This window comes from Argiope bruennichi, chromosome 4, assembly GCF_947563725.1.
Source record: "Argiope bruennichi chromosome 4, qqArgBrue1.1, whole genome shotgun sequence".
Lineage (NCBI taxonomy): Eukaryota > Metazoa > Arthropoda > Arachnida > Araneae > Araneidae > Argiope > Argiope bruennichi.
In genome coordinates, this window is record NC_079154.1 from 126,882,308 (window position 1) to 126,891,295 (window position 8,988).

At 27.1% G+C, this 8,988-nt stretch overlaps 1 long non-coding RNA gene across 1 annotated transcript; it reads right to left on the minus strand.

Annotated features, from left to right (window-relative positions):
- Positions 1 to 2,698: 2,698 nt before the first annotated feature.
- Positions 2,699 to 8,558, minus strand: LOC129966154 (uncharacterized). Its single transcript, XR_008784262.1, has 3 exons — positions 8,320 to 8,558; positions 5,145 to 5,225; positions 2,699 to 3,407 (listed from the first exon to the last, which is right to left on the minus strand). It is a non-coding gene; the product is annotated as an uncharacterized LOC129966154 (long non-coding RNA).
- Positions 8,559 to 8,988: the final 430 nt, after the last annotated feature.

Sequence of the window (8,988 nt, forward strand, 5' to 3'; positions counted from 1 at the left end):
AAATTTGAGATTTCTATTAAATTTTAATCCAACTCTAGTCCAAAAGTAAGTGATCACGTTAATTAAAAGATGTAAAGATCTGAATGTATGTAATTTGGTACAAAATTTAAATTCATCACTAAGCTTAGAACCAAGAATCAAAATTTATGTGTGAATGTTTGTTTGGTAAATCTTTCTGTTACTACTTATCTCAATGTTTAAACGCAAAGGAAAATTTTATTTGTACATTAATCATACTAAATTAATCTGATCAGCGTATAAATAGCAACACATATTCTAAACAAATAAAAAACTTATTTAAAAACTTTTACAGAGGAAACAAAATTTATACAGACGTTTTATTCTAGTATTACTACAGAAATGTTTTCAAACAGATTATCTGTAATAATTTTAATATAAAAATGCATATAATATGAAGATTTTAGCAAGCTTTCAAATTGAAAAAATAAACAGCATTAAAAGTTAAAATAAATTACAATTGTGTTCCTTATATTTAATTTACAGAACTTCATTGAGCAATTGAATTTAATTTAACGATATTAAAAGTTTTCTAATATATCATAGAATTCTTTTGAACCTAAATTCATGGCTATTCTTTATAGATCACACTCATCTTATTAGTGTAGAGATGTCAAAATTGGTAAACGGATTGAATTTTTGTTTGGAACTAAAACATTTAATAAAACTAATTTTAGCACTATGATACAAATATTACATCAAGTACGTCTTTTGTTTCTTTTCTTATATATTTCGATATGAAATGCAATTGTTTCAGTTCGAAAAAAAATGTGAAAAATTCCAAATTTATTATATGCAAATGAAATTGTCTTTGTCTTCTTAGCAATTCGATACATTTTTTTGAATGTAAAACATATATGAACCTCCTTTTCGTGAAATATAAAAAAAATAAGGAAAAAGATAATGATTTAAACAACAATTCAAGAAAAAGTAAAATGATAATGGAATTAAAAATTGTCTCTTCATTTAGTAAAAAGAATTCATTTCAGTAAAACAGATTTTCTTCGGCATTTCAAAAATGATATGAATTCTGCTTATGAGACACTTATTTTTGAAAAAAAAAATGGAATTCAACTAAAAAGAAGAATCTTATAAAATAAATTCATTTCAGTGAAAGGAAGTTCCTTCGCCATTTAGGGTTTAAGAATTTAATGAATTTAAATTATATCACCAGTTAATAAAAAGAACTAAATATGATGACATTAGATGCAACAAGTCTAAGGTATATATATAATTTGTCCTTGATTTTTGAAATAAAACTAATTTTCATTTAGTGCAAAATATGCAGATAGAATGCGACCACCTATTAAATTTTCATATAGCTGGAAAATTTTATATACATATGAAGATTTTAGTTTTCTTATTGTTATTTGGTTTTGTTGTCAATAAACTATATTACTGAATTACAAATAAATAAACTTTTACAGAAATACATATAAAATTGCTCCTCAATCTGATTAAAGATTAAAAGGGATGAGATAAATTCTCATGCAAATATATATACAGGATGTTTAAAAAAAGTTGACTAAGCGTAACAATTCAAATTTGACATAAAATTACAATTGAAAATTTTCATAAAATTCTATGAAGTTTGATAATGTAAACGCAAAAATAAATAAATAAATAATAATAATAATAAAAATCAAAGTTTTATACGATCAAAAATGAAAGCTATTAGTAAGTAAAAAAATTTTCTCGCTGTATTAAGCATAGAAATAAAATTATACTTAAAAAAAATTTTTTTGAAGTGTTAAAAGACAAAGATACTGACTTGGATCTTTTTCCCATAACTCTAATTGATGTTTAAGAGAGTCTTTTGCTGTAGTTTTTCAGGGAATTATTCATATGCTGAATTATTATTAAAAGTGCAAAATCTTGAAATAATATTGTATTTTCTGACATCTATAAAAATTAATTTGTTAAACAATACTTTGTATTACCGTTCATCAATTGTGATATGAAGACATTGCTTTTTGATTTTCTCTCCAAAGATCACAAAGACAAAACCAACCTTAATTTGGAAAAAGCTCATATTAAAACTAATTTGATATAGTGGCAACCATTCAACATACTGGATTAAAGAAATGGGACTGCAGTTTCTATAAATGTCATACCACGCATTTCGACAGTTTTTTGATAATATTCTAAAGAGAACACTTTGTATTCCATTTGCAAATGATGGAATTATATTTTGTGAAATGCAATCTTTATTTTTCAGTTTTTCTTTAATTCTTAATATTTATTTCCATTAAATACCTTAGTTTAGGATGTAAAAATATTTTTAGCTACTTTATTTAAATAATTTTTGATTTTTCAATAAATTCGGCGTATATGTAAACGCTCATTTGTTGACTATACGAGATGCCATTTTAAATTTAAATTTATTAAAAGAACTTTACTGATCTCAGGACAAAACGCTTTTACTAAAATTAATTCTTTTCCTTATTCAATAATCAATTTGTTGCACATTTAAAAATGTTTCCATTTATGTCAGAAATCAATAAAGTTTTAATAATTTAAGCATCTAAAATTTTCTCTTAAAAATCTTTCTCTCCTTTACGGATTTTTCACTTTTTAAAATTAATACCAGCAAAAGAGAAAATAACTTAAACCAAGTCATTTGTAAACTATTTTAATTAAAAAAGCAGTGTGATCTATAAAACAAAAAATATATTTCAAATACAATTTAAGTAATTTTTTTATTATGCACAATTTAATATCATCATATTTTTCAAATAAAGTTGAATCAAAAAGGTATTTGGGAATTTTAGTATACATTTGAAATCTACTGAGGATATAAATTTAAAAAACTATATAAACAGAATCTCTGCTTTTTTCGTGTGAATGCTTCAGTCATTCAATCCGAAAATTATTGGTTCAGTCCTTGAGGAGTTGAATTTTCGCAGAGAATATATTATACCGATGTGATAGATTTATCTACAGAAAGGGGAAAGTCTTGAACTACAATATCTGGTTAAAAGAAATATATTCTAACTTCAATGTGAAACATGATTCCCATTGAGGGAATTTTCTAGGAAAGATGAGAAAATGAACAATTTGGAGGCCACGAAAGCAATGGAGGATATGGCTCAGTTTGAATGGACCAACTTCTCTCTGGAGCACTCACCGGCAGGGAGAATATGCGATAGATTTATGATGTGATAGATTTATCTATAGAGGGGGCAATTCTTGAACTACAATATCTGGTTAAAGGAAAAATTAAATGGTGTCAGAGATATATTCAGTCTCTATTATGAGACCTAATGGGCAATGAAATTTTCAAGAAATATGATTAAATGGACAATTTGGAGGAAACAACCAAAATGAAGTGAGTACATGGCTCAATTTGGATCATTCACCTTCTCTCTGGAGCACTCGCCGGCAGGGATCTAAAATATAAGAAGGATAGGAATGAAACTCTATTGCTGTTGTTGCCTATGAAAGGCATATTGAAAATATTAACAATCAATTTACAACATGCAAATGGCAGAATAAGTGATGATTGAAAAAAATTAAATAAATTGATATTTTTTCCCTTATTGCACATGGTCATTCAGATGTTTTTTTTTTTTAATTTTATTTTTTTCAATGTTGATTTAAATGTTTCTGCTCCAAAAATTAAAGCATTTAAGTATATATTTATCAAATATTCAACAATTTTTTTACTGGAATAAATCCCAGTGCTGCTAAAGAAACTGCGTTTGTTAATCATATATAAATTTATTCAAAATACCATCTGATTAAATAAATATTTTTCAGCTTCCTATATTTCTTAAATATAAAATTTTAAAAAATCAAAATGTTTTTTTACTTGAAAAAAATCACACTAAAACAAATCATCGAGGAGTTAATAAACTAAATAGATTTAAATACTTAAGCACGGAAGATGACCTATGGAGGGTTTGGACATATCTTTCATATTGTTGAAATTTCGTATTCATTCCCTCTTATTCCTTTCTTTGAAAAATAAAAAAAACACACATTAGTGGTCTTCTATTTCACAATATAATAAAAGAACTATTATTATTTTTCTGGTTAGTTGAACAGAATAAGCATAAAAAGATTTCTATGATTTATTTTAAGAATGATGTAGATTTTATATCTAAAATACATAAATAATGTGCATCATTTCCAAGTTAAATATGAAATAAATCGACTAGTGTGCAAGAGTGTCAATTATTTGAAGTCTTCTCCTGATATAAATATTTTCTCTAATTCGAATAGTTTCAAATTTTCGTTATAGACGGTGTTGCACCTCACAAAACCTAAAATCACGCATAGGTTGGATACAGCACCATCATTCTCATATCAAAAGATTCTTTTCGTCATCCCTACTTGAAAGAGGCCTTCCCGTTCCTTGGAATCTTTCACCCCCTCCAACACTGTCCACTTCAAGACATCCCCAGGTCTTCCTTCTCAAAGGCTTCTGTCGATAGAATATTTGCGCTGTACACCATACATTAAAGTAAAATCATAAAATGCTAATTTTTCTCTACAGCAGTGAATTGTGAGTGGTTAAGTAGGCAGACACAATTGCTAAATACGAGTTAAAGCTTTTAATACTTGGCACAAGAATCTGCAAATATACTAAATCACATGAGATGTACATAAATCATTGAAAATAATAGTATTTGAAGCAGAGCAATGTGGCAAAAATTATATATATGCGTTTCGCGAATTGTTTTTTTTTCTTTTGCTATAGTAAATGATATAAGAGGAAAATATGTTACAAAATGGGTTTCAGGAAAACCAAAAGAGTTTCAGCATGAATGGTCAGAGAATATTCATTCTGCATAACTTTCTTAAGAATGTCTCAAGTATAGCGTAAAAATATTTGAGTGACATTATATAGTATTTATTTTCCAAATTTCACTTTTACTTTGGAGACTGAACGCAACTCCCGTGAAGTAAAAAAATGGATGTAGATGTAGATAAATAATATAAAATACTATTAAAATTTCCTGTTTCTTATTCTGATATCTGAAACTCTTTTAACTTTATATTCCATTAAAATTATTATTCTTTTTATTCTGAAACTCTTTTAACTTTATATTCTACTAAATGAATTCATTTTTTATAACTGAATTATTATATTTAATACAAATTACAGCAAAGATGATATTTACCTTTAGAAACTGAAATGTGCGTTATCATCTCCTGGAGATAAGGAAAAAGAGCCATTATGTCTGGGAATGTTTTCCCGGTTCCTACAGAGGAATTAAATATATATTTACATTATAATCATTTCAGCATAAAATAAAATGGTATTTTTTTAAAAGAAATGATAAAAGCTTTGCATCAGTTTTTAAATTTTCATAAATATTCTGAAGGTAAAAATGATTAAGACACTTTTGGATTTATGCATTTTTTCAAATTTTTCCAGAAACTCATAGAAAACTATAATATGGTCTCATCGTGTTATAAAAAAATCCATGATATTGATTTGAAACTCCTATCAGCAGTTTTATTCACTAACCATAATGCATACATGGAATTAAATAAAAACAAAACTGCATTTTTTCTTGTTAAATCAAAAATTCTTTGCTTATAACATTCAAAGTTATCAAGTAAACTATACGAAAATTACTCGCTACTTAACGACCTAGCAGCAAATATTTACATTAAAAATCGGATGCATTTTTTTAAATGTTGGAGAAAAAATGGGTTTTTATCGTTATGGATAACTTGTCGTCCTTGTTGATCATTTGGATAGTTGGGGATATAAGTTATGTTTAATTTCGTATAAATTTTTAAATCAAACATCATGTCCATCATTCCGTCAAGTTTTCAGACATTAAAGTTTAGTTATTTTAATAGTCTTCCATATGTCCTGATCCTTTTAAAAATGAGCTTTTGTAATGGGGGGGGGGGTATTTCTACGACATCATAACACTATTATATCCGGTTCCACTTTAAATTTATTTAGTGGCTATATAACTTCGCTTTTTTATTCATCTTTTCGACTACCAATATATTAAACTGAATCCTTCTTTAACTTTCAACATCAGAAGAAAATAACGCATCACATATTAAAAGAAGCAAGGAAAACGATTTCGATTTCATTCAAATCAATGAATATATTGCTCTAAATAAAAAATAAATTCGAAAGTTAGTTAAATCTGGGCTAAAGAATTTCAGAATCCAGATTATTTTTCAATTAATTAAAATTTCAAAAATGTCATTCCTATGTGTACGTTTCCAGTCTCCAAGTATACCTGGGACGATGTTTGAAGTTCTGGCTCAAAGTATTTGGTCTAAAAAGCGTCAATATACACACATATTCATCTACACATATTCATTCTTTCTACACATCGTTCCACACATCTACACATATTCATTCATCTACACATATTCACACATATTCATTCATCTACACATATTCATTCATTACACAAACAATAAATTTATATGTGTGTATGCGAGTGCACGTGTGCGCGTGCCTGTGTGTGCGTTGGCACTCTAAATAGCTAGATCATTTTACTTATAGTGGCCAAGTTCGACATTTATATGCCTAGGAGAGTTGGAATAAACATTTTATAATTATTTTTTAAGATTTAAATTAATTAAATGCTGAGCTCACTTTGCAGTTTCACTGCGATGAATTCCGCTCTTCTTATTGAACAAAAATAAATTTTAAACAACTTGAATATTTAAAAAAATATATCTTCTTCCAGATACAAATTTAATAATCTTGTTTAATTTTACTAAATTTGCACGAACATTATTTTTTTAACTAATTTTTATCCACAAGTCACATTGTAACCCTGAAGCTCAAGCCACTTTCATTTTTTTATCAATTATCTTTTCGCATTAGTTGCTTCTGTTTTCCAAAGTTAATGAAAGCAATTGTTTTTCATATCTAATATTTAAAAAGGAAATGGATAAAATTTTGAAATCACAATTGCGAGAAATTTATAAGATAGATTATTCACACATTTGCAATTTTTAAATGAGTCATGTTGCCATGGAAATGTTGCCCATTAGAAAATTTTATGCATATATTGTCTTGCCGCTTCCTGATGTCATCGATGTGCAGTTATATTTAAAGGATTTAAATGAAATCAATGATAACGAACTACTCCAAAGAACTAATTGGTCACCAAAGGTGAATAGCATGTAATAATTTCAATTTGATTGCATTCATAAATTATTTCCTAAAAACTTAAATTCTATCTTAGGAACTCTTTAATTTCTTAATTTAGGATTTCTCACTCCTATCCGAAATGTAATAACCGTAATTTTAACCATTATAAACTGCTGCTAAATCAAGTCTAGTTTCAGCTAGTGACTAATAATGAAGCAAAGCACGTTTGCAGAATATCTGTTAAAGTTACATGACAATATTTATATGAAAAATTAAGAATCATTTATTCAATATTCTAATCACTGCGAGTATTTTTATCAAACTTTTTTTACCTATACCCCCTCGAATTATAATATACTTTTCCTTATATTATTTGAAAGCGAGATCAGTTGATTCATAAGGAAAGCTAAATGACGAGCGATTTTTCACAAAAACTGATTGTCTTTAAACTTGAATCTTCAACCCCAAAGGTTGTTATAATTTGTGCCGTTGAATTCATTGCTGAACGAATAAAACAGTTTCTCCGCAGGCCTGGGAAAAAATAGTAGCAGAGAGGCAAAAAAAAAAAAAAAAAAAAAAAAAACCCGAAAGAAACTTTCGAAAACATCCGTTTTATTGCGTTTCAAAGTATTACGCCTAGCATATTTCAATGTGAAACTACTTTTTATTCGATATAAAAGCTCATCTATCAGCTAATACTCTATGTGAATCAGAATAAAATTTATGATATAGTTGAACTGGAAATGAATGACAAGGAATTTCATTCGAATGTTATTTGTTTCGCCTTATTTTTTTTTTTTTACAACAACGAGCTTGATTTTCATTTAAAAAATATTAATTCTTCTACATTTAAAAACATATTTTTTTTAAAAAAAATATTTGCTTTTATTAATCTTACATTTCAGATTTTTAATTCGTTTCATAATATAGTGTTAAAATATTATTGAATATAAAAATTCATAATACTTAAATCCTGTACTGGATAATGTTAAACTATATGAAAAAAATGTTTTTTTAAGTTCTGATACAAATCATTAATGATGGGTTCAAAAATAATCAGATATTGTACTTCCACAAGAATCTACATTGCATAGAATCTTAGAAACCTAAACTATAAAGTGAGTGGAATTCCATTATACAATTCCACCTTTACGAACTTGAAAAAAATAAGATGAAACCATTTAAAAAAATAGAAATGCATGAAAAATAATACTTACAGTGCATGTATGTTCGATAAATCTTTTTTAGCTGAAGAGTCAATGAAAAGAAGGGTTAATTTCATTTTAACATGTAAATGTATATAATAGAATGAAAATTTCATCAAATTACTGCAAAAAATTTCTTTCTCTTTCAGCAAAGGAAACATAATTGTTTATTGCGAATTATTTTGCGAATAGGATTCCTAAGAATTCTCATGGCTGCCCGATAAACTTCGAATGCCCCAGATCTTGCGTGGTTATGCCTATCCGCGATGACTGCGCAGAACAACCTCGGAGTCTCTCCCAACAGGTGGCGGTATCGAACGAAGCAAGAGAAAAATCGATAATTTTTGTTAAGGTTTTCTTCATTCTACGAACCCCCGTCGATTTTATATTTTTCCGCTTTAATTTTTGATTAAATCTTTTCAAAAAATTATCTTTCATCCCATCTTAAAATTTAAAAGATCTAACTCTTTTATGACATAAATATAATTTCTAAACGGTTTTATTTGTAATTTTTATCAGTTTTAATGCTAATTTAAACACATTTTATAACAATGTCTGATTTTAAGTTCAAACCTTTTATATTTTTAATTACACTTATCATTAATTTACTTTTTTTGAAGCGTTCAATTTATTTTCCTCGGACATTTTTATTTTTGCTTTGTTATGTATTTTTTCGCCTGA